Here is a 25,054-nt window from a genome sequence, read left to right on the forward strand (position 1 = left end):
CGTGGCTACAAAACATAAAACACTGCATCAATGCGGTATGTAATGATGCGCTAAGAATGTGTGGATAATTGAAGCATGCTTTGCTTTCTCTCTTTTGCGAAACGACTCTTCTTTTAAAAGCTCTGCACCGTGTAATTGTCCAATTGTCGAGCACGTTTCGATAATATATGTACAAACAGACCGACATCAGTATGCTATGTCAATTCAAAGGAAAGCCTTGAGCATAATATTGTCACAGGCTAGAGGACGACATAGTGGGTAGTGGCGAGGAACGGAGAGCTCGGGCTTGGCATGCCGCCATTAAATCATTTCATCGCGATCGGTCATGTAGTCCTGTCTACACTAGATTGACGTCACGTGACAATTGTGGAGGTGCTGGGTTATCATCGCCATGCTGGTTCTGGAGCTCGGCGCGCTGCGTCTGCTCTGGTCGCCGGCCTTGTGTTCGGGGTCAGCACCGCCCGGCTGCGAGCCAGCTCATGTGACCAGATCCGCCCTCGCGGTTTGCCCCAGCCCCGTCTTCCACTTCGACCACGAGACACGACGAATTGATCTTACTCCGGCGCACGGAGCCGTCTCCGGCAACGAGGAGGTCTTGAGCTGGCTGGAGATCTCTACCGTCGAGCCGCTGCAGGGCCCACCGATGGCAGAGGGAGCAGAGAGCGCATGCTAAAATATGGGGAGATCACGCAGCATAATAGGTTGGAGCGTAGACTGGTACCCCCGCAAGACCCGAAAATAGAAAACAGACAAGCAGTCGCTTGAAGGCGACTGCAAACTGTACGTATCCGCACCCGGTTATGGCGAACCACATGTTCCCCGAGGCGAGGAGCAATAAATGTAATCTTTGTGGCGCGAGAGCGACCCTTGACCAAATAATATGAGAATGCCCGTACTTTCCCGGGGGGACGCACAACATAGACAGTAGAGACAGCTGAGAGACCCTGCTGCGCAGCTCGGACCCTGAGCTACACCTCCTGCTCGTCCAACCGGCTTAAGAGGCTGCTCGGAGCCGAGACCTGCAAGCCTGAATCTGAGGCGGCGGCACCCGACCCCGGACCTGCGTGTCGGTGGGTGGGTAGATCACCTTATTCTTTGGACATTAAAGTTTCTTTCATCCCTACCATCCAGACCCTACGTGACCCGACCGATCCGCGACCCGTGCGCACAAAGCCCCCTGCCCAAGCAGTTTGGTGCGCCAATGGACCTCGACCGTCGGCTGAACATGATCTGTGTGCAGAAAGCTTTGTGGAGCAGAGCACATCTGAACATCTTATTTTTATTGCCTAAGCAATACTGAGCCAGGTTTCTAGCAGTCGCGTAGCTACCGGCGGTGACCACGGTTGACCTTTAGCCGCAGCGAGATCAAAGAGATGGAGCGCCGTTGCCATAGCAACCATTTCAGCGTTACTACATAAAAAAGACTGTGTCGAAGCTGGGAATCGATCCTTTGGCATTTGAAGCGGAGACGATACAACTCCGCCACGAAGGCTCATGGTATCAGCATGAACAAAGACGCATCTAGTGAATGCACGGGTTTCGTAAATAAAAAATTACCTGAGGTTTACCTCTGGTTTAACCGGGCAGGTTGCGTAAGCAGCGTCGAGAGCGCGCGACTAGGCGCGCGGCAGCGGCGGCGGCGCAGCGGCTGTCCTGCCATCGCAAGCACCGTCGAGAGCCGTTGCCATAGGAACCGTTTAAGCTGCGCTCCACCAGGCGGCAAAACCGTTGCTGCGGCGCCGCCGCTGCCGCGGGCCTAGTCGCGCGCTCTCGACGCTGCTTACGCAACTTGCCGGGTTTAACCAGATCTAAATATCAGGTAATTTTTTATCGTGACTGCAAGCCCTCCTGTTTCATCGTTACTGTTCTTCCCATTCGCACGATCGGGGACGATCGCTTGGTGGCCCGAGTAGTCCCAACTACTTGTTTCGTCACGTCGCAATGTTATGTGACGCCAAGCCAATGAACACAGTACTACATGACCGATAGCGATGGAATCATTTAATGGCAGCGGGCCTAGCGCGACCGCTCCGTGCCACGGCACTGACCCCTTTGTCCTCTTATTGTCTGTGACAATACTTCTAAAGTATGACAGCAACTTTGCAGCGTCGTCTAAGCTCTATTTCCACAATCTTCCTAATTCGCCCCCCCCCCCTTTTTCCCAAGTAAATTTAGTGCTTCTTATGCGTAAAGGAAAAAGCGTAGCTTTTTGGGCTTGTTGGTGCATGATCATAGCGATATAATAGCGCAGATTAAGACAGGACACACGAAGAAGACACGAACAACACGAGCGCTAACTTCCAACAAAATTTTTATTACACACATGCAACATATTTAACACCAAAACCACGTCATCACCTGTGCTATCAGTGAGAAAACTGCTGTCCTTGCAAAAAGTAGGGACATGCTTACGCGGTTAATAATTGAAGTAGAGAAGATAAATTCTTCGAGAGAGACATGTATAAGCACTCCTTCTATCTTTTTATCGGATAAGGAGCTATCATTTCTCAGACAACGTTACTGATAGCACAGGTGATGACGTGGTTTTGGTGTTAAATATGTTGCATGTGTGTAATAAAAATTTTGTTGGAAGTTAGCGCTCGTGTTGTTCGTGTCTTCTTCGTGTGTCCTGTCTTAATCTGCGCTATTATATCGCTATGCGTAAAGGAAGGCTGGAATTCTTACGGCAGTATGTGCTCACAACGACTAAACCATTTTCTTTTATCTTCCTATACCTATACAATAATACTGCACTTTTTTCTCCCATTCTTTAGTAGTCCCGAAAAAGGTGCTGTACATGTGAAATATCAGATTCGTAATTAAATAAACTCCTCTGCTAGAGTCATATAATATTTGCAAATTTCCCCTCCTGCAGGCTGCTGGACCGGAAACGAGCGTTGCTGCTGCCTTCAGATTTTTATTGTTTCTCGCACAAGCACCGTGATCTCTCTTCATATATAGACGGTTGCTGCGCCGTTCCTTTAGTAAGTTTATGTATCAGCAAACTTAGAACACATACTCTTGGCCGGTAAGTAGAATTAAGCTGAGAACCCAATTAGAGAGAGAACTGCGCTATTTCAATTAACGCGCACTGATGGCCGAGCTGGCGTTTCATCTGGACTTTCTAGATCATCTGGACTTTATTCCACTTATCACTCAAATGTAGTTTATCAAAATGCGCTGATACATAACCTTAATACAAGCTAAAACCGCTTAGCGCCCGTGCAGAGCGCTTCTTTTGTCTCCGTCCTTCTCTGTCCTTATTTTTGCGCGCCCAAACTTGGTCTTCAGTTAAAAACTTTGCATCGATGCCCTCCGTGCAGGGCACAATACTTACTGGAACCTGCATTCCTCATTCAGCAGAAAGCAGTACGCTGTTCAAATTCCATACCTTTTCTGTCTCGCTGCGCGTATGAAATGCAGGTACTTGTCTGAGAACCTTCCTTACGCGATTCTAACAGGGCTCTATCTGCACACAAGCAATCTATAAGTGTTTATATACTGTGGCTGCTCTCAACATGCATACAGTCTCAAAATGGAAATACAGCTAGCGCTATTGTATCCCTCCACTCTCTAGTTTTTTGTAAGATGGATTCAGAATATTGAGAAGCAGCTTTTTCAGGGATACCTACTCAGGTAGCCGTTATAGATCGCTCTTTGACAGCCGGCTAAATGCTACCGCCAAATCTTCATGCTGATAGTTATCATGCGGTGGATAAATTCCACTTTCAATGCAGCTTTGAAGCCATCGCCGACTTATTACGCATTGTAGTGCCTGCAAAGAGCTTTCCTGCGATAAATGTCTGTCACGTTTAGCGTTAGAGTAAATCAAGCCATGTGTTACAGGCTATGGCCCGGTGTGCGGAATTTTCATTGCCACCTAGCGAGCCTGTCGTGTGGTGAATCAGCAGCGCATCAACAGTGCCACTTCCCTCGACAAGTGAAATCATTAAAAGCAATTTGAGGACAAATTCAAGTTTGCGTGCATCTGAGAGTTTGACATTCTACAGACAAAGTTATCCCTCTCACAGAAAAGCGAGCATATGTGTGGTAGAAAACGCCCAAGCACGAAATACTGGTTCACCCTCGACCGGTCCATTTTGCACGTAAAATGCATGCGTCGACACCAATTTTTGGCGCCCGGTCATAATCTCCCTAACCGTATTAGCGCGTTGCGGTTCAGCACTACGACAGGAGAGACTAACTCACACCGTCATTTACTTCGAAATGGGTGCAATTCGTCTTAATCGATGAGGATGTAACGAATTTGAACCGAGCTTCGGCAAGATTTGTTCCGAAAGCAGTAGTACTCCACGGGGTCAAGGCCAACCAGGAATCTTGTGGCTTACCTGACCTTGAGCGTGCCGAAATAAAATAAATAGCAGCAGCTCGGTTTCGAACCCGCGGCGGCACGACCAGCTCACCTTCGCTCACCACTGAACGAGAGCACTATGCGATCACTGCAGCCCATCACGCCTCATGGTAAATGCAAACACTCGCACTTTGCACCGCACCTTTGCACCCCACCTCGTCGTTTTCCTCCATTTCTATCTGCAGCGCGAACACATCAGAAGAAGTTAACTTTGATCAGAGCTTAACCTGAATGTAATATCGTCGGCAGGCATGGCGACCACTCAGCGAACAAAAATGATGTACCAACAAGCCTACACACTTCCATTCGCACGTCTACTAGGTTGTGCCACGTTGAAACGCTACCACTTTTTAAATCTAATTTTGTCGGCAATAAATGTGTCTCTATTTGAAGGCCAAATGTCAGCATAGTCATAATGAGGTTGCGAGTCAATCTTCACTGGGAGCTAAATTTGCGTGCTTTATCCTGACTGTTCATTAAACACAGCTGTTCTAGGTTATTTGAGTCCCTGTGGAGTTGGCGTGAGGGTTCACACGAGGACTTGGTACAATAAAATTTGTATTCGCTGTAGTCGTCGTCAGCACAGTGACGCATCTTGCTGAGATTAATGTGTCATTTACGGTACCAGTAATGCGACATCGTCACCATGCTCATGACGGTCCTCTAACTTGAGGACAATGGCACTTCTCTGCATGTCTCTACTACTGCGCACAACCTAGTTAATCAGCAAAACTTCGCGCTCATTAACATGGCAGATTTGCATTTCAGCAGAGAATTTAGAGGGAGGCTGTGTTAAGATTTGAGGATTTCCTTATCTTTAAATATGGGTAGCATGTGCTTTTTTAGGGCCAAGTGAGAGGGATGAATCGTGAATGCTTACGGGAAATAAAAAGAGTGCTTTAAATTGTAACCTTCACGACGATCAACAGGTCTGTGACGCCCTGGACGAAAATTATGACTTGTTGTTTGATTCCGAAGTATCTATTGTGAGTTTCGTGTCTTTGATTTTTTATTAGAAGAATACTTTGCCGTTTCATTGCTCGTGCAGAGACAATAAATCCAAAAAAAACAAAACTTTGTCCGCAGTAAGGAAGCTACTCTTTCGGGATCCTGCCGGGATTTCGGATTTCGGTACCCTGCTAGGCCGCAGGCGAAAGCGAAATGAAGCTGTAGCTTCCACCATGAGCTCGGCACAAAAGGAGACTCCGATCATCCTGCAGCAGCCGCGGGTGGCTCAAATCTCAAGGGTTCCCCAGGTGAAAACGCGAGGAATGGTTGGATCACTTTCAGCGCTTGGCATTCTTCAACAGTTTGGATGTTGCGACAAAAATTGGACATGTTTTTTCTCACTGGAGGGCTCGGCACAAAAGTGGTACAAAAACCACGAATATCTACGGTTGAAATCGGGCCTATTCAAAAGAGGAGCAAATTGAGGAAAGAAAGATCCGAACTACTCCTCGAGTTCAGATCCCAGCTCTCGCACGAGCCCGTCGTCGCGTATTTCCAAGGGAAGAAGCAACTCTTTTGTGGCCATGACGTGGGTTCGGATCCCACCGGCGGCAGGTGGTTGTTTTTTCTTCGGCTTTTCTAATCAGTTATCTTTAAACGATAACATATTCAGTAATATTCTAAATTGATCAACATCACAAAATAAATAACTTAAAAGAAAAAAAATCCCCTGTGCCCCTTGGTTTCTGTGGCTGTTGGCTTCTGTCATATTTATAACGAGCCCCTCATCCCCTTCCCTTGTTTGCTTAATTGCTTAGCGAGGGCCTCGATTCTGGCAGCCTTGACGCCTTAGGAAGCATAAGAGGGTTCTCACGCAGCTTCCACCCTCTCCGTTCGATGACGTTCTACGTCACACCTGGGGAAACTCAGGACGTTCTACGTCCGCCGCTTATGAACGTGGGTGGCGCTGATGAACACTCTCAAGGTTAGGTTACATGTAAACATAAATACCCCCGAAAGCAGAAGAACTGACAGCCGTCGCCGTAGCTCAGAGGTAGAGCACCCGACGCGTAATTCGGAGGTCGTGGGTTCGGACCCCACCGGCGGCAGGTGGTTGTTTTTTCTTCTGCTTTTCTAATCAGTTATCTTTAAACGATAACATATTCAGTAATATTCTAAATTGATCAACACCACAAAATAAACAACTTAAAAAAAAATCCCCTGTGCCCCTTGGTTTCTGTGGCTGTTGGCTTCTGTCAGAAGAAAAGAAAGTTCAGTGTTTTATGCGCGGTTTCACTTCCTCGACCAACAGGCGCCAAAAAGTGTCGAGGAATACGCATAAGAAGGCTCGACACCTTCGACGTCCGGGCTCGGCAGTACAACCTCTCGGCTCAAGTCTGTGCAACTCGTTCGCACATGATGACCACCTACAGCGACAGCTTCCGGGAAGTCACCCGCGAAATCGTCCGCGAGAAACTAGACTGCTGCCATCTTCCCCACAGCCTCAATCAGCGACTCTCGTGAATGTGGTACGAAGAGTGAAACAAGTGCTTGACACACCGACTCCGACGGCCACACACCCCAGGCCATGACTTCCACCGCCACGGTGCGCAGCCAAAGGCGCCCTGCACAATCCCAAAATGAAACCACTAGCTAGCCCAGATATGTTGCAAGCTTCGCCAAGAAAAACAGATTTGTGGAGGACCCCTATAAGCGCCACCCGCTCTACTACCGTTGCGGCGTCCCCGACCACGTTCTTTGGCTCTGTCCCTACAAAGGAATGGGCCTGCGTGGATTTTAATTCCCCACGACCCCACTTCAGCCATTCAACGGGAGATCGACCAGTACCAGCGTCGAGACGAATACGTGTCATTGATCCGTCTTTCCCGCTCACCACCACCGTCCACACCAGGTTTTGTGTTTCTAAGCCACCACTAAACGGCGGCAGATCTCGGAAGGTCCCCCAGCCCCCGTAGGGGAAACTACAGACGGCAATATTTGGAGGTGAGTTGATCACAAACGAAACGCCAAGATCTTCCAGCGACCTCGCCGCATGAAGACGCCCATACAACCTCGACCACGACGCAACCCGACTTTATAATGACGCCACCACTCAGAAATTCCCCGAAGACACGTCTTGCCCACGATTTCCTCACCCAACAAAGCCGTGACCCGACGTCGAGGACGACATGCAATGCCAGATCTGGGCCATCCAGCTTAGAACTGTCTATCCAATAGTTACCGCGTTCATCGACCCAAGAGCCGATTATTCGTTGATTAATGGAAAACTCCTCCAGTAGCCCAGGAAAGTCATGCACACTTGGGATGGCAGGCAGATCCCCACCGCAGGAGGCCACCTTGTTACGCCAACGGAACTATGCACTTTGCGAGTGAGCACCAACGGACATGCGTGTCCCGCGACATTTGCAGTGCTGCAGCTATGCTCTCGCGAAATGATCTCAGACATGGACTTCCTTAAAGAGCATCACGTGATCATCGGCCCGCGATTCCAGCTCATCAAGCTGTCAATGGACGAAGCGATCTCTTCGATGATAGCACTGGAACATCACCTTCACCTTAGTGTCCTGGATGAGCAATTGGGCGTTCCACTCCACTCAAGTGCCATGGTCACCGCAAGTGCCATGGAAGCCGAAAACATCAAAGCCATCATCGCAGAATACATTTTTACCGCCAGATCGAGGTCTAGGCATGCGAGAGGTACCCCCTGTTTGTGAATGGTCAGGTCGAAGTGCTCGAGGCGAATTCCTGCGAATACGGACACCTGAGCAATGGCACGACGATTCCTTTTTGGACGAAGTATCCTACGTTCGAAACGCCTTCGCCCTCTCCCACGTATCCCAATGGGCACCATCTAACAAAGAGATGTCGCCCACCTTTGACATCAACCCAGCCCTGCTCAGCAACTGACGGGAACGAATACGAAGTCTTCAAAGTTAAAGCGAGTGCTTGTCGTCATCGCCAAAAGTGCGACAAACGCCCATCGCCAAACACCGCATTCCAACTGACGAACACGCCTGATTTCTCCGCCGAAGCCGCTACCGTGTGTCACCACATGAGCGCTAAGCTATCTGGGATAAAGTTGAAGAAATGCTTCGCGACGACATCATTCAGCCATCGACCACTTCCTGGACGGCACCGGTCCTTCTGGCGAAAAATAAAGACGGCACACATCGGTGATGCGTCAATGACCACCGCTTGAACCACATAACGAAGAAGGATGTCCGCCCTTTCCCCCACATCGACGACTGACTTGACCTGCTGTGTAACGTCAAGTATTTCTTGTCGATGAACCCAAAACCAGCTTCTGGCAAATCGAGGTTGATGAAAGAGGTCGCCAGAACACCGCATCCACGACTGTGGATGACAACTTCGAGTAACCTCGGGTAATTTCGGGAGAGCATCGTGCAAGCTGCAGCCAATAGGAGGGAGTTCGGATAAGTTCGCAGGGGTATTGCGCCAGCTGCGCGAGAAGTTGCTCGGGAACAGCAACATGGGTACCACTAGCCTTTCTATGGTTGCGGCGGGAACAGCAGCTGCCAGTGCTGTGGTGCACCGCTTAACAGCTGCGCCACTGCGTCGGTTGTGGTGTGACGACTTGCCGCCATCTGTGAGCGTTAAGTAGAGAGGGACCTATGCTGCTTATATGCGGTAATATGGATATTAACCGACGCAGCTCCAAATGGCGTGCTGTTTGGCGGCCAAAGCGAATTAAGGTACACAACAGCTCAGACGACAAATGCACCAACGAAAACAGTAGTCGTGCGCAATGCTTTCACATTCATAGCTCGTAGGTTGACTCATGTGCCCCCGGTTGTTTTTTTATGAATTTATAAAGTCAGTTGTGCAATGTGCAGCTGTGCAGCAGTTAAGTGATGCGCCACTGCGCTACAATGGCAGGTGCTGCCACCGCTGAGGCTTGTCCTACACAAGTTGCTCTTCCCAATCAACCTCTCGAGACCAATCATTATTTTAACTCCCACCTGCCATGGTGGTCACCTTTGCTCACAGTACTGTGGGCCGGTGGTGATGAAACCACAAGGTCACATGAGTGACGCTAGTGGCCCACCTTGGTGCTTCTTCTGTGATTTTTCTCTAATAATGTCGACGATGAAGGCGCCAGATTATCCTCCGAACGGGAGCCTTAACGAAAAATGTTGCTTTCTTGATGGCGCGTACAAACACATAGGCGGTGCGAAACATAACCGAAGACCAGTTGCAGTTACTTAGACGGTAAGTTGTTTGGATGCTGAGACCAAGTTCACACCACCAAATGCTTGCCACGAAAGGGACATTTCAGTGGGGTTTCAGTGCAACCCCCCCTCCTCCCAAAAAAAATTCTGCGTGCAGTCAGTGCACGTTAGGAGTCCAAGGAGGTAGAAATTCATATGGAGCTCGCTAATACGGCCTGTACCACAGCATTTGTGCACAATTCTGATGTTAAACTCCACACAAAATACCGCCTGTGTTTATTTCTCGTTTTTATTTGTTTCACGCCCTCAACCAGTCGCTCCTACTGCATAGAATTATGCGGTTCCCATTGTATGCAGCCCTACTGCTTGTTGCCAGCTTGCTGCAGTGCTCTGTCGAAGGTAAGCCTCATTTTCGGTACGCTGTTAACATATTCACTCGCGAGCTGAGGTACGTGGTAAGAAGGATTTGGTTGCTTTTTACGGTCCTAACACACACGCGCGCAGAGCTTATGGCGAGATTTGTCGCCTCATCTTCTAGTTTTACCCCTGCGGCAATCTCTGCCAATCTACTGCTAAGTTTCTACACGCTTCAAGAGGCGGCTGCCTCTTGAAGCGTGTAGAAACTTCCTGCCTGCCGAAGGCATTTTAGAGAACTAGACGCACTCGCATAGGAGCATCAGAGGGTAGCTTCACAATTTAGTGGATGCGAGATGTATGCTTTCTAGTTAACCTACGTACACTTGGGGCACCTGTTATTAGGTGTAAAATCTCGAAAACAAATTCTTTGCATTGTCTGACACCAAAACGGAAACATTGAAGCGGAAGGTTCAAAGGCATAAGTGCACATGAGTATAATTGTGCGAAATAAACTTCCGACTTCCGTCAGCACCTTCAGGCTAACTGCTTCAATAAAGGCGGATCACTGTGTTTTCATCGACACTCGGCAGTTATAGTTCATGTGCCATAGCAAGAAGTCGTGCAAAAAAAAAGCGCACTAAAACTGCGGACGCCGGTTTAGACTGCTTCCTAGTATTCTGTAATTCTTGAATTAATGAGCACATATTCCAGTTTTCGATGTGAAAGAATGGAATATATGCTGTGCAACGCATGTGGCCCAGGAAAATGTCTAGTATTCTAGATCCTTTAAAGAAAACTGCATGCGAAGTAAAGGCCAATTTTGTATCTGCAATCCATGAATATGCGGCCCCCAAGCAGCGACTATGAGTCACACAGCAATCAATTATAAATTAATTATGGTTACGAAGTTTAATTAGCCTTGTGTCTTTATGATTTTATCTGCATTCTTTCGCGCTTGCTTGATCATTTACAGCATTAGCTACCAATTGACCAAAGCTTTCAGTATTATTTCCACTGGACAATGCAGCAATTAAGTGCTGGACTCATAGTTTAGCGCATCCGGGTTTATAACGTGCCTATGAAAGAATAGGGTCCTGAAATAGATTTCACAATACTTAAGCCACTCTTGAAGCTAATTCTTCGTGTACCTCGCATAAAGCAAGATATCCTACTATCTTGATAAGCAAATGAAAAGACTAATCTGCCGCATAAATACAGTCGTAGCTTTATAGTTCTCAGTTTTGCGTTGAATTGAGCATAAAAGCGAAAACTGTCAGAACTCCATTGTTCATATCGGAGCTGATAATGCACTAGACCGAAGCCCGAACGCAAAAGGAAACTTTTTAACGAGTAACATTTAACGACATTACGATCAAAACTGCCCACTTCTTTCAACTTTGGAGATTTCGCTACATGTTTGCAGCATGTTTCATAAGGGCCATTCCTTTTATTTTAACCCACCCAACTTAACCCTATTTAGCACCTGTCATTATGACACGGACACAACCGTAAAATTTGCCATTGATATAAGGGAAAAAAGATTGGAGTATTGATTAACATAAAGCCAACTTCGCATAAAACGGCGCTAGCAGCCAAGTACGGCGTTCAACGAAGCACTTCAGAAGGAGGGCAGCACCATCACTGCTGTCAACGGCTCTCGATATAGATTACTCATTCGAATAATTAAAGAGGTAGATGAGCAGAATTTTTCGATAACCTATAATACATATCTCTTGATGAAATATTAGTCTGAGAAATTCTGTATTACCGAGAGTCCCTTGCAGCGCGTTAGCTTGCATAGTGTCTACGAGTACGTCGGCGTTGACAGAGCAATTGCGACCGTCCAGAAAAACTCTCTAATATGGTCAAAGCATTTCGACTCCATTTTACCAAGCTACCCGCTGTGAGGGAGACGAGTAAGCTCGTTTAGACAAAGTCGAGAGTGCGAGTCTTCTAAAATCACCCACACGCAGCAACTCATGTCTAGAACTATTTCGTCCTGAAGAGGCTGAGTGAAGATTTTCAATGAGGCTGCGCGCCTTGATCCAGCTTTATTCACAATAAGCTCTTGCAGTAGCTCAGGCTTCAAGCTAGTTTCACAAGCTTTTTCGAGCTTTAGTGTATGAAAAATCATCGAAAAAGAAGCACCTATTATTCATTTCTTTACTTTTCACATACGGAAAACAGAGAAACTTTGATTTCTTAAAATTTCATTTGCTCAACCCTGAGAGGTTGATAAGCCTAAGCCATTTAACACGCACTAGAGTATTGGAATTTCTGATAGGCAGACCATTTCTTTTTCCGCTTGCGTTACGTTCTGTTTATTCAAACTATACGACAGTTAAACGAAGAAAGCGCCGTCTTTGAACGACAGCCACCACACGCTGAGCGTCATGTCAGCCGTGAAATCTCAAATACAGCTGAAACTCTGCACACACGTGTTCGTTTGGGAATAAATTTGTTCGGGAGGTAGGTCGTGCCTGTTTCTGTTTTCCCGCGTGACCAAGGCTTCTACAGAACCAAAAATAACGACCTATTTAAACCGCCAGACTGAAGGGGAACTACTGCATCGATGGTGATTTTCTGGCTAGCTTTCTTCTTCAGCGGTGTACGTTAATTTCAGTTTCGGCCTACGGTCAAAGATCAATTTTGCAGCGCATGCGCCGAGACCGCGGTTTCCCCCTTTTTTTCCCAATACACTCACCTCCCAGACGCATGTAGTAACCTACATTCCAAAAACTAAAGGCACTGCATGTAGGTTTATATAGGCTGTGCTCGACGCCTTGTACCGAACGCCAGAGAGGACAGTGTGGCCCCGTGAACTGCCGTCCCATGTTTTACAGCCTTTCGCAGCGTGACTTTAGCTTTGCCTTTTCTTTACCGCAGCATGCTCCCAAGGTAAACAATGGTCATTCTGCCCTCGTGAGGGAACTCCCAACGGCCGATTGTGCCCAGGCTTGTGGACAAAGAAATGCCCCTGGCTAAGTATACAATGCGGGTGCCCACTGGAGAAATATGAACATGACAACGGGAGTTGTGTGGATCTGAGGCACTGTGCTCAAGGTACGCACCGAAAAACTTCACACTTTACTTCCTACAAATGGTGTTCACAGATGCGGAGATGAGAAATCGGGGAGAATGGAATGACCCATAAATTTGAGCATGTGTGTACACCCTGTTAGCGTAGTTTTTGAATGAATGATAGTTTAACTTGGCCCAGAACAAAAATTCTTAATTATTGTTGGATTCTCCGTCGTGTTATTACAGCTATTGCGCTCGTCAAATTTTTCTCTGTCAAACCGAAATGTAGTCACCTTTAAGTTGTTTTTCTATTGACGTAGCTGGGATAATAGCCCTGTTTTGCTTCGCTGGAGCATCTTAGAAAAAGACTTACATCTTAGTCTCGAACATCTTGGGTCAAAAAAAAGAAAGAAAATATTTTCACAGGGCAACCGACATTTTTTCGGTTTCATTTTTTTTCACCTTTTCTTCCCTCATCGGCCACAGCAGATTATGAAATATAAGATAGCGATTATAGATATTACAATAGAGAACATAAATACACACACTTTGTGTACACCTGGCGCTGCTCGCCGTCGTCGGTCGCGTTATGAGCGAAAAAGCAGGTGTCCCACCAGCCGCCAAGGTCATGTGACCTTCTTATTTCATAAAAAGCTGCCCATGGTGCCGTTATCGCGTCATACCCTTCATGCAGTGCTAAAGAGTACCGCCTCTCCACCCCCGTTTCCTTTAACCCATTCGTGAGGTTTCTAATCTTGGCACTTTTCTAGGGTTATTGCTATCCTGTTTCCGCGTCACGTACTCACTAAGGCATGGACGCACACTGCCAGACCTTGTCTAGCAAATCCGGTCTTCTCCTGGCGCGTGGTTTGTTTGTAAACAAAGATTCTTGTGTTTTGTCGGTCCTTTATTGCCCTGTTTCCAACCATTGACTTCTCCCTCAACGGCTAACCGCTGACAGCAGGATGTTCTTGTGCATAATAATTTAGCTACTGCGAACTGCCTTTCTTGTCCAACCTCTTAAAAACGGGCACGGCATGCACATGTGTTCCTCATCTGTCGCCTCATTTTCGGATAAATTCCTTCCTTCTGCGCACCTTTCAAGGATCTGGGACACAGAATTTTCTACAATTTGGACACCTCACTTTCTAAAGTAGAATGGAGCTGATGTGCTTTGTTTAAAAAAAAAGAACATAAAAGAGTGTCTCTATATACTTCTCATTTCTTCATCAACCTTTGCTGCTTGTTGCCACCACCACATCTCGCCAGTTTAGTTATTTTGCGCAGTATTAGGGTGCACATACATTGCAGAAAGGAATGATGTGGTATTACATAGTTGCGCAGTAAGCACGAAACATGTACAAGTCCTATGGAAGGCATTAATGGCAAAAGCGGTGTCAAGGAAAATCAGGAAGGTGGTGCCATTTTGTGCTTGTTCTTGAAGGAACACTGATACTACTAGGGCGACTAGATCGTGCGCCAACTGTGTTTACGATCAGTTAGAGTAGATATTCACCTGAATGTGATGCACAGGTGTTTGTTTACAAAGGGATTAGGGTAATAGATCTTATGAAACTAACAGACACGAGACCAATTGCGGCGTAATGAAAGGTCGGATAGGTCGAGTGCGTTTCTCGTAGATGTGAAGCTGGATCAACGTGAACGATTAGAGGAGATAGAACGAGCAGCGTGGTTCTGGAGAGCTTCAACGAAAACGATGCCATAAGTGTGAGCAAGTTCCCACATGGGGCAAGCATATTATAATTTGGACAGGCGGAATTATTCTAGACAGTAAGTTTAAGTGCAATCTGTGCTAAAGAAAAGATACGTGAAAATCCAGCTGAAATTCGGTTCGCATAAGCAGGGACATATTCATTGTCCTTTTGCAAGAACGATTAGTAGGGATGTGTTACGTGTCTGTGTTGAATAATCTTTTTAATCTAATAATCTAATAAAAATTTTCGCGCAACTCATGACCTCCTGTTTTTCTTTATAGCTGGCAAACTTCACTATCATAGGTCGCGCAGTTTTATCATTGTATCACCCGACACGGTGCGCCCTTTGTACAGTTTGGAATTTGAAGTACAGTTTAGAATTCGAACCGTAGCTTTGAGTGACAGATGCTTTTGATTAGGTTCTGAGATTCTTCCCATGTTTCTGATTGGTTGCTGTCTTTAACGCCGTAGAAGACAAAGTTTTGCCCACGACATCGATTTTCAAGATCGGTACTCCTGCAGTGCGAATCCTTTAATTCTCGTGTTAGGTATTCAGTAATATTTGCCTGTTCAATAACCAATTTGTCGAGAGCGTCAATCTGTCCACTAGATTTATCGGGTTTATTGCTTACATCTCCTATGATAGCTTCAAGCTTAACGATCCTCGCGTCAATGGTATGTAACTCAGCCATAATAGCTGCGGGACCGCTTTATAAACTCTTGAGCAGTTCCACTTGACATTCACTAAAAGGGTCAGGCTTGAGCTCAATATCTCCGGAAAGTAGCAGTAGGAGCACTAGGTACAACAGCCGATTCACAATCAGGCGAAACTGCTTGCAACATACAAGGTTGTGTCTGCTACTACAAACACAAGCACTTGGCATGGGTGGAGCCGGCAATGCATACAGAGGTTCTCGCATTACAATAGGATAACGGTAACTAACCTGCATGTGCAACAGTAGCGTGAGGTGCATGTCGGCAAGCGTGCCGGCTCCGAATCCCACGTAGCGAAAGTGCAGCGGATTTAAGTAGGCTTGGTTGTAGTCACGTGGCTCCTGTTGGTCGAAGAAGATTGGTGGGTCGCAGACAATAGAATCAGTGTCCGAGTGAAGCTTGGAAACGTTGATAACCGGTGATCCGCTCTTGTCGACGGTGGTCAACACGGCGGTCAACTTCCAACCGTGCGGCCGATGAAAAAGGCCCGATGAGGCAAGAGGACACCGCCTGTCCGGTCGGGCCGAGCATAGCATAAAAAGACCTGCATATGCAACAGTAGCGTGAGGCGCATGTCGGCAAGCGTGCCAGCTCCATAGCGTGCGTTCAGCTGCTCTACTTTTGACGGTCTCGACGAACGGGAGCGCACATCGCTTATTAACCGAGCACATCGGGTCTTGGCTATATAAACGGACAACCAAAAATTGAGACTCGTTTCTTCACACTGCCCCGGTTTGACGGACTGCGGCTGTCGAATTGGTCTGCCAAAACCCGATGCGCAGGATTAATAGGCTATGCACGCTCCCCTTCGTTGAGACTGTCAACATCAGAGCGGCTGAACGCAACACTAGATATTTGACAAGCGCGACAAGCCTCCGCGCGAGAGCGAGGGCCAAGTTTGTCGTCACTCGGGGTACTGGCTGCAAGCGAGCGGCGCGAAATAATAGCGCCGCTGTGAAGTCCTGCAGCCGAACTCTGTAAAAATCATGAAGAAAAGAATCGCAGATCAGCACAATGTGTAATAGAACACATCTAAACCAAACAAGGGAAAAGACTCAACACAGGGCACATTCCTACTACGTCATAACACGAAACACCTAAGCAACAATGCCCAAGAAAAAGGGCAATGAAGAACACAGCACTAGGAGTTGTTGCCACTCAGATTCAAAATGAATCTGGGCGTAGAGTTCTTTCATATTAACAATCATTCGGCAGAAGTGGACTTTTGAAGAACAACAGATTCCCAATGTCGGCCTATCATGAGCGTTTTCCAGAGGCTGTGCATTCCAATCATAAAGAACAGGTATAAGGGTTCATTAAAAAACTGCAGTGCAGTGAGATATCGTACAGAATGCGGTGTAAAATTGTCTTGTTTTCAATGTACGCTGCAACATATCCCAAAATGATATTGCATCCTTGAAATTGATGAAACAATTCTCAATAATTTCTGGAACATCCTAACGGCGGCAATTTGCCGTGAACACAAAAATGACTATTTTTTCTTATCATGTATTTCATAACCGGAGGCAATGTCTCGCTATGTAGCTTAAGCAAAAATGCCTTGGTATAAGACGAGGGGTGCATTTTACGCACTCTTTTTTGTACGTGGTGTCCCGGTTAACCAAAATACACAGTCTTGTACACGTGTGAAGGAAAAAGCGTAGAAATTAAATCCTTTAAGAGTACATCTAGCTGGACTTGTGGGTAGACCTTTGTCGAACAAAATGTAAAAACAGCGCTACATTTAACACAAGCCATAGAGAAACACGGAAAACGCCAGTCTTGTCCGTCTTTCTGTGTGGTTCGTATTAAATTTATCTCTGTTTTTACCTTTTCTTAGAAAATTAAATCCTTCTACAACTCTTTCCTTGACACAGAAAACAGGAACTCTCGGGAGAAACGAACAAGCGGTACTTTAAAAATTCTAGTATCGAGAAACAGATTACATGCGTTCCCTCTGGCAAAAATCCAGAGGCCATGGGGACCAAAAGTCTGCCCAGAGCGTTGAAGAATTGCCACATTGTTTTTTTCTGTAAGGTGCATTGTTCTTACGCCAAGGTACTTGGGTGGCCACCGTGTCCATTGCATACCAGCATATTAAGCAGGTGTCGAACCCACTTTCCAAAACAGAGAGCGCCTCTCTAGAATGAGCAGCCGAACACGCATCGTGTTGTTGTTGTTCCTTCAATGACATGGCACATACCCACGACGGTGGGTAGACCGGGATTCAGAAAAAAAAGCCAAAAGAAAAGGCTAAATTGCTGCCAAGCTAATGGTTTTGCATTTGGGCAAGAAATGAGAAACGCTATAGTGGAAAGTTTAGAATAATAATAATAATAATAATAATGAAAAAAGGCGAGAAGATTAGAGATACTGGATCACACTCTCGCACTGTGCGTTGCAGAGCGTCGTCTTCATCAACTTGCATCTGTTCCGTGCCGCGGCACTGCCTGCTCATCGCCGTCTTCTACGTAGCACAAATCCGGGCTTCCGAACTGTTTCTTATGTAGTAAACATTCCCTGTGGATTTTACAGCGCCGCTTTTCATGGCTCGTTTGTGGGTAGAGCGGTTTCAGCGTAGGTGGTGTCGTAGCCCCCCACGTGACCACAGCATGCATGTACCTCTCCATACCTACGCCGCCTTTAGCAGGGACGCTTGCACAAGGTGATCACGAGACCACGTGTACTTTTGCATTCAAAAATCATTATTTAAGTGAAGTGTGACTGAAGACGATGCTGATTCGAGCTCCTAGTCCGGCAGTTCATTGGTTGTGGACCCCGCGCTGGTGCTGTCTACCTGTCCTTGCTGGTGTTCAAGGCCATCGCTGAGCAGAACGGCCTCCGATTGCACTGTGGAGTGGTTGAGTATGGCGTCTAGGTAGGGACTGAACTGGCATTCCGAGAACATATGGTACAGATCCGCTACCTATCCGCAGCGGGTGCACTATGGGGTGTATAGCGTCGGGTACCAGTGGGGTAGTTAAGATGATGCGAGGAAGTGTTTGTCTGTAGGCATCGAAGTGTGTGTTCCTCTGCCTTGCTTAGTGCTTTCTATGGCGTGGGATATGTTTGCCTCGTTTTTCTAAAGAGTGCCAGATAATTGGCATTTGACGTTGAGGACACTAAATCCTCACACTCAGCGCTGCCACCTTGAGGAAACATCCGCTAAAGAAGAGCTCCAGCATGCCTGCGAGTGGCTTCGTTTCCTCTTCGTGGTTCCAGGTGGGCCGGAAACAAGTTGACTGTGGCTGACTCTGGGGGGTGCTTAGTGAGGGGTGACGTCCTAATGTGTGTCTCTTCCCTGCAATTAGGTGATCGTATTGTGCACATAGGCCATTGCCTTTGCTATCGGGAAGGGCACGCGGTTTAAGGCATCGCCAAACGCTTCGAGAAGCCTCTCGGACACCCTGCTTGCGTAGAGATATAAGCAAAGACGCGGCAGGAGACTGACCGCAAGGGGGGGGGGGATATCTCGACATTACCGTGAAACTCGGCGAACAATTATGACACTCGGCAGATCTATTTCTAAATGCACTGCCCCCTGCAGAAACGAAGCATCGCGGACGCCATGATGCAGATGTGAATACCGCCGAAGAGCCACAGTGCTGACATCTGCAAGATCCACCTTTGAAATATTTTATAATACTTTATACAAAAATAGCTAATCCTCTTCATCAAATCATCAAATCACGAAATGAGCTGTGCTCTAATAACGCATTGCCAAGTATGAGAATCGCGCTGTTAGAAATATTTTATTGCCTTCACTGAGATGAGACACTGCGCTTATACGCGGCTCATTTCCGTCAAACCAGTTGAGGATTTTGGTTCCGCATATTCTATTTGAAACCTCTGAATTCTGAATAGCCTACCATTTAACGACATAATGGAAATTCTATAGAATTACCTTAGTCGGAAGTTTCTGTATGATTTCACAGTGATTACCAGCAGATAACACTGAAAGCAAGGTTTTCTCCACTTCCTAAGCATTCGCCGCAAGTGGTGGCGCGGTGAGAAAGGAGTCCTCAGAGATAACATTAAAATTCAAAACAGTGACACTCGTATGCGCTTATCACAGCCTTTTTCTTATTCCTATCATATAGTACAGACTAACCGTGTTACCCGTACATTTTTCGGGCAAACGTATTTTCGAAAGCCGTAGCTAGGTGAATCAATATAATAGAGTTGCCAAATTAAGCCATAAGCTAGAAGTATCGTTTATACTTGACATGTGCGAAATGCAGAGGAAGCGAAGCAAGGATATCGAGCTTGTAATTCTGACATTGGCCGCCTCATACTTGTCCTCTACTTTCCCCCCCGGACTGCACAGTTAAGGGGGCCATTTCATTAACATTTTTTAAGAATAAAGTTGATTATTTGATAATTGGTTTGGTTTGGTTTATTGGGGTTTGACGTCCCAAAGCGACTGAGGCTATGAGAGACGCCGTAGTGAAGGGCTCCGGAAATTTCGACCACCTGGGGTTCTTTAACGTGCACTGACATCGCACAGCACACGGGCCTCTAGAATTTCGCCTTCAAAAAATTCAACCGCCGCGGCCGGGATCGAACCCGCGTCTTTCGGGACAGCAGCCGAGCGCCGTAACCACTGAGCCACCGCGGCGGGGCTATTTGATAATTGGTCGGTATGTTTGAAATGCTTCGTCGGGACGTTTCTGTGTGAGGTTTTTGTTGTTACCAGCAGACAAAACTGAGACATAAGCTTCCGCCAGTTCCTGCTTCCCGACGTCAGACATAAAATGAAATTGGGCATTAGCTGGCTGTTTAGATAACACGTATATGAGTTTTTTTTTTTTGTTCCGGAGCCTGTTGAAAAGTCATGCCCCCATCAATCCACACCTTGCTTTCATGAACAACTCGCGAGGTTCTTCGAAGCACGGTACCCTAAAGATTTCGTGGGTTCAGTCACCGAAAACCTCCTGAAAAAGAAGCTCCGGAAAGAACCTAACACTACAGAAGAAACGAGAAGCAAGATGGCTGTCATTCCTTACGTGCATTGTCTCGCGCAGAATATCAAGAAAATAGGAAAAAAGGCAAACTTTCGCGTGGTGTTTTCAGCTCCAGAAAAGCTCAGTGTGTTATGCAAAAGGTCCGCGCCCTCCGCACATAGCTCCCAAAAGCAGCAGTGTACCATCCGCCACAGGAAAAGATTTGTTAAATGCACTGAGGGCATTGTGTACAACATTCCGCTCTCCTGTGGCAAGCAGTATATTGGGCAATCCGGTAGGTGCCTGAACGATAGGCTCCGAGAGCACAATAATAACATGAAGACTTATACCGGCAGCAATCTAGCTTTGCACTGCCAAGATTGCAAGTGCGTGCCTTTTTTGGACAAATGCTCAGTCGTTGCTAAGAGTAGAGATAAGCTGACTCGCGAAATTGTGGAAGCTGCACAGATTGCTGCCTTACGAGATAAGTGCGTTAGTACTCCGTCCATTTCCTTGTCTAAACGAGAGCTGGCCTTCTTGGATTCAAAACATCCGTGATCTCACATCTTTCATCGCATTTTATCGCACCTTTTTTTTTTCTCTTGATTTTTTTTTATTTTTTCTTAGGTAAGCGCATGCGCTACTTTTGCTCAGGTTCCGTTCACTTGGTTGGGTTTGGTTTTCTTCGTCAGTCGGAAGTTAGCGCCTGTTTTGTTGGTGTGTGTTCTCTCCCCTTGTGTCCGTCGTCCTGGTTTTGCGCTACTCTTATGTTACTGTTCAAATCGGGTTAAACAGAAACAGGATTTTGTTGTAGATCCGAAAGTGAACTGAAGTCAATGAAGTAAGGAGGCATTTAATTTTTATTATTCGATGTCAGACCGGTAGCATTGCGCCTTCTTCAGGCTTGGGACAGCTAACGTTGTTTGCTTAGCGCATTAATCATTGGAAGCTGATTGGTGTTATCTCATTGGCCCACCAACCCTACAGTAGCCACCCGCGAGGTTGTTTCCGTGGACACCGCCCTCAGGCTGCACATTCATCCACACGGGTCAGCAACACCTCTGCCCACACTCGCCACCCTCTCTAGCCACCGTCTAGCCGCTCCCCCATCTTTACTGCAAGTGGAGGAAAAATGTTTTCTCTCCACTTTGCGACCTGGCAACCGGGGCTGGTGGTTGGAAGGCTGGAGCTTGCAGGTGGTGAATGTTACAACGCCGACACCACTTTTTCTTCAAGAGAGGGCTTCTAGTGCTAACGCATTAAAATCTCGTTCTACAAACCCTCAATCTAGAAAACTCGATTGCTCGCCAGCTCAGGTCAACGTTTCTTGCCTCTGAAGAGCGCTTATTTGTGGAGCACCTTCATTCTTGCTGGGCTACATGTGCTTTCCTCTTTCCCTGCCTTAGCAAGAGTGCAGCGACTCCTGTAGAACGAATTAGTTATGAGACGAACGTTTATGCGAAAAAAACTACTTCCAGATGCTTATTTCTAAGTACGCACACTGAGTTTCTACTCCGCCAGGCTGTTTTTCGTTTCACACAGACTAAAGCCCGGTCCTGCTTCTAGGCCGTTAGCCTTACGAAACCAGAAGGTATCCACTGGTTCTTTCCTCTACCAGCCGCCGCGACTGCTCAGTGGTTATGGCGCTCAGCACGTGATTCGAAAGACGCGGGTTTGATTCCGGTCGCGTTGGTCGTATTTAAATGACGGCAGAATCCTGGAGGCCCGTGTACTGTGCGATGGCAGTGCACGTTACAGAAACCCTGGTGGTCGAAATTATCCGAAGCCCTCCACTACGATGTCCCTCATAGCCTGAAATAAAGATTTAACTGCGCGGAAGGGTTAGAACACCAGGGAGACAGATTCAGTACACTTAGAAGCGCACGACACTGCGCTTCTAAGTGTCGTGAATGTGTCTCCCTGGTGTCCTATCCCTTTCGCGCAGTTAAATCTTTATTTCCGAAATGAACCAGCTAGGCCGGCAAATCCTTTTGAATCATAGCCTGAGTTGTTTTGGGGTGTAAAAAACCATAAAAGCAATCTTTATTCCTCCTTAATTGCCGAACCATAAAATCAACAGCACTTAACGCCAGACTGATGACAGTGCTATATACTACGGCGCGATTTTTGTATTGCACGGAAACCTATTACTGGATACCATGCGATAAAATGCATGTATACTGCCTCACTATTTGCCTTGAGTTTTATTTTTTTCAGTTCAGATGTTGCAAAATATCGCTCTCTTTATATCTTTCGACAGATGACAGGCCTAGAAAACACCACCGTGTTTTCCCAAGGAGGCGGAAACCATCATTACGAAACAGAGGGTAGTGACCCGCAATCCAAAAGGTAAGATATTTAGCTTATTTCAATTGGCAATCTAAAGTGTCATGGCGGAGAACCACTTTTATTTTAAGGTTTCTCTCATAAATGGTACATGTTTTTTTAAAAAAAAATATTTGAGATATTTTTTAATCAATTTTCTATGCGGTGCAACAGCCTTTGTGCAGCTCGTTGTATTATTCAATTTTACACTAAATAAGATATAGGGCGGAAACTAAGACTTTACACAATTTTAAAAATAGCTTTCCAGCTAAAATCGCGCTTTTTCTCGGCATAGCGTTGTCATCTATGTAATATATCAAAGTACAGCTAAGACGTGCCAATTAGCCGCATTATATATTGCATAGTTAACTCTCCAACTAATACAGTTGGGCTCCTAACTTCTGACAGGTGTGTGCCCACTCTAAGTAATATCTATATAATTTTCTAATAATTCCGAAAATGCGGTTACCTTCGGTGCTGGCCCAACATATTTTCGCTATTTCGATGAGTTACATGCACCGGAGAGGTTGCTTAACGGCACGGTTGTCGAAACGGCATGTATTTTGGCGCGATGTAGGCCGAATTTGTTGAGCCACAGCGCTAATGGTAACCACGATTTGAAAATTCTAAAAACTGATATGGATATTACATACATTGGACTACACACCTCTTAACACATTAAATAGTTGAGTTAGCTATTCATTATTAGTCGACCAGCCAGCTGTCAGCACTTCTTAGGTGTATTCTGATGGTCTACACAGCTTACAGTGCTATGCCGAAAGAGCACTCTACTAACTCAGAAAGGTTACTTTTAAAAATTACCCCGCCGTGGTGGCGCAGTGGTTACGGCGCTCGGCTGCTGACCCGAAACACGCGGGTTCGATCCCGGCCGCGGCGGCTGAATTTCCATGAAGGCGAAATTCTAGAAGCCCGTGTACTGTGCGATGTCAATGCACATTAAGGAACCTCAGGTGGTCGAAATTTCCGGAGTACTTCACTACGGCGTCCCTCATAGCCTGAGTTGCTTCGGGACATTAAACCCCAATAAACCAAACCAAAACCAAACTTTTAAAAATTGTGCAAAGCATTGGTTCCTTTCATTGAAATTTGGCTCAGCCATTTTTATCGCGGTATTTTTGGTTTCCTTCGAGTAAAAAAATTTCGAAGTTGAGCGCTGCAACATTGGTCATAGTTGCCCCGTACTGTCACTTCACTGCAGAACCCAACCTCGGCGCTATTCAGACTGCTCTCTTTCCGTGCACTCACGTGCTCAGGCTTTGCACATCCGCTTTGAGCGAAGCGGTAACCACGCTTCTCGCGTGATGTGCCAGCAAAAGCCGTGCTCTGCGATGTACAACTACGGAATAAAATGACTCGAGGGGGCCTCCACAAAAGCGAATATGATGGCCTGGGGAGACCGTAGTCTCGCCTCCGCGCCCCTCTCCTTTTTCTATTTTCCACAAAGCTCTGTACCGGACCCAACGTATTTTTCAGGGCTCCCGAGTTCTATAATACCAACAGTCCTTATTACAAACATGGAATACGGCATTTTTTCTCAAACAGGTACGGATGCATTCAGCGCATTAAGGTGTGTGGTTCTAGGGCAGGAGCGAAACAAAAATGTTTGTCTCTTAACCATTGCTCTGACACCAGCCCCCATTATTTTGCACCAGCCCCGACTGCCGCTCCGTTCAACGGCTCACCGGACAAGGATCCTGAAGATTGGCTGGAACAGTCTGACCATGTCTCCGTATTCAACAGTTCGGATGACCAAGCGAAAGTGAAGCACAGTTTCTTCGCCGTGGAAGACCGAGCCAGAATTTGGTAAAAAAACCACGAAACTTCTCTGGCGACGTGGGAATCATCCAGGCGAGAGTTCCTAAAGGCATTCACAAGCATCGTTAGGAAAGAAACAAAGCAGCTGCTTTTACAGGCACGCATCCAGCCCCCAAATGAGACAATTACCGGATACGTAGAAGGCAGTTTGGTTTAAGAGGGTTTAACGTCCCAAAGCGACTCCGGCTATGAAGGATACCGTAGTAAAGGGCTCCGGAAATTCCGACCAACTGGGGTTCTTTAACGTGCACTGAGATCGCACAGCACACTGGCCTGTACAAATTCGACTGCATCGAAACGCGACCGCCGCGGCTGGGATCGAACCCACGTCTTTCGGGTGAGCAGACGAGCGCCATAATCATTGAGTCACTGCGGCGGTGTTACAGAAGGAAGTGACCCTATACGAAGAAGATCGCATACGCCGAAGACGCATATCTGGGACGCGGAGGCGAGACTCAGGTCTCCCAAGGGATCATATATTTTTTTTTTGTGGACGCCCCCTCGAGTCACTTGATTCAGTCAATCCATCAATCAGTTTATTTTGCACAATAATACATGGTGTCTACGCGGAGAGGCTAAAAGAGACTTGGTTGTCTCCTGTCGAGGCCTAAC

At 46.7% G+C, this 25,054-nt stretch overlaps 1 long non-coding RNA gene across 1 annotated transcript in view; it reads left to right on the top strand.

Moving 5' to 3' along the window:
- Positions 1-25,054, top strand: part of LOC149361958 (uncharacterized) — a 29,409-nt gene that overhangs the window by 910 nt on the left and 3,445 nt on the right. The window contains exons 2-4 of the long non-coding RNA XR_016288469.1: positions 9,846-9,930; positions 12,775-12,951; positions 22,542-22,630. This is a non-coding gene — a long non-coding RNA (uncharacterized LOC149361958). The remainder of the gene's footprint in view (positions 1-9,845; positions 9,931-12,774; positions 12,952-22,541; positions 22,631-25,054) is intronic.

This window comes from Amblyomma mixtum, chromosome 2 (assembly GCF_055824585.1).
Source record: "Amblyomma mixtum isolate Tamu chromosome 2, ASM5582458v1, whole genome shotgun sequence".
Taxonomy (NCBI): domain Eukaryota; kingdom Metazoa; phylum Arthropoda; class Arachnida; order Ixodida; family Ixodidae; genus Amblyomma; species Amblyomma mixtum.